Raw genomic sequence first — 1,421 nt, forward strand, 5'->3', positions numbered from 1 at the left:
GTACTTGGTACTATGAAACCATCCATTCTGTTCAGCACAATAGGCTTCCATATTAAGACCAAGATCTACTTACTGCTGCTTGTTGTCATGTTGAGAAAACCCACAATTCAAATCCTAAAAGTTGTGTGTGGAAGTGATAGTATGCAAAGTACAGAGACTACCTGGGTGCTGAAACCATGAATAGCCTTTTCACTGGCCACAAAGTAAATCAGAAGGCACCTCTCTCCATTAAGTATATGAATTCAGGGTAGTGGTTATTTTTATAATGAAGATAATAATCATAATAATGCATATAAGACAGTAAGCTATATGGGGTTATTTTCTGACCTCTACTTTACTATAATGTGTGAGAAGGAATGTATCCAGTCTCCAGCAGTTTTTTGCACTTTTTTCCCCTTAAGTAAATTGTGCTCTTTTTGGCTGTGGAAGGTTACATCCCAGTTAATGACACAGAGGGTGAGTACAAATGTTCAGATGAACTGGTGGAAGTTAAAACAGTTTAGATAAAGCAGTTGAAAACCGTACTGGTTCTATGTTGTACAACCATTCATCCAGCTGGCTTCTGTCCCAGCCAAAACTAAGAATGGGTGCTGATGACACTGAGCTAGAAGCTGAAGTAAGAAAGCAATAGATGGAAAGTCCAGGCTGCCAAATGGAAATTCCCAACTGTCAATCCCCCTGAGTTACACATGCTCAGTTATGCCCAAAGCACATGGCCAATGCATGATCAGCCAGAATGTTCCATGCAACTCACATTGCAACTGGCTAACCACGACATATATAAGCCACTGTAATTTCTGCCCAAGGCAGAAACCAGCTCTCATCAGAACCCGGCTCACGCGAGCCCAGAGCTGCCTCACAAACTGGCCATTTGTGATTGTTTCTCCACCACCGCTATCTCCCGACGTATCCCACCCTGCATGCTCGAACGACTCATCTATAGCTTTCGAAGTTAATACTTGCAGCTGTCGTCTGAACCCGAATCTGTAACTACGCAAGTTGAACTATCTATGTTACGCGTTGAACCTTGGTAGCGTAAGTTAATAAAATTTTTCTTGCAACCATACGAATATAAGCCGCCTGACTCTCCGCCGCTAGCCCCCACCTGCTCGATTGTGTCGGCCCAGACCGTGACCAACCAACTTGGTCGCCACAGCTTCTTGCTGTACAGGCAGACTGCAGGGTGGAGGGCATCCAGCCAAGGAGTCCTTAAGGCCTTTTGTTCACAGGTCCCAGAAGTTTTACCCAGAGAGCCTGAAGAAGCCTGCCATTCCTTGCAGCCAGGAAATTGGGTTCATGTAAAAATCCACCAAAGAAATTCAGCTTTAGAACCCCACTGGATAGGTCCGTTCCAGGTTCTTCTCACCACTAACACTGCAGTAAGTGTTGGGGACTATCTACTTGGATCCACGCATTGCACT

At 44.6% G+C, this 1,421-nt stretch overlaps 1 long non-coding RNA gene across 1 annotated transcript in view; it reads left to right on the plus strand.

The window, feature by feature from the left end:
• The window catches only part of LOC109299130, an 11,218-nt gene extending 9,797 nt beyond the window's left edge, over positions 1-1,421 (plus strand). The window contains exon 2 of the long non-coding RNA XR_002097777.1: positions 1,230-1,421. This is a non-coding gene — a long non-coding RNA (uncharacterized LOC109299130). The remainder of the gene's footprint in view (positions 1-1,229) is intronic.

This window comes from Gavialis gangeticus, unplaced genomic scaffold, assembly GCF_001723915.1.
Source record: "Gavialis gangeticus isolate Ggan-Ray unplaced genomic scaffold, GavGan_comp1, whole genome shotgun sequence".
In the NCBI taxonomy this organism is placed as follows: domain Eukaryota; kingdom Metazoa; phylum Chordata; order Crocodylia; family Gavialidae; genus Gavialis; species Gavialis gangeticus.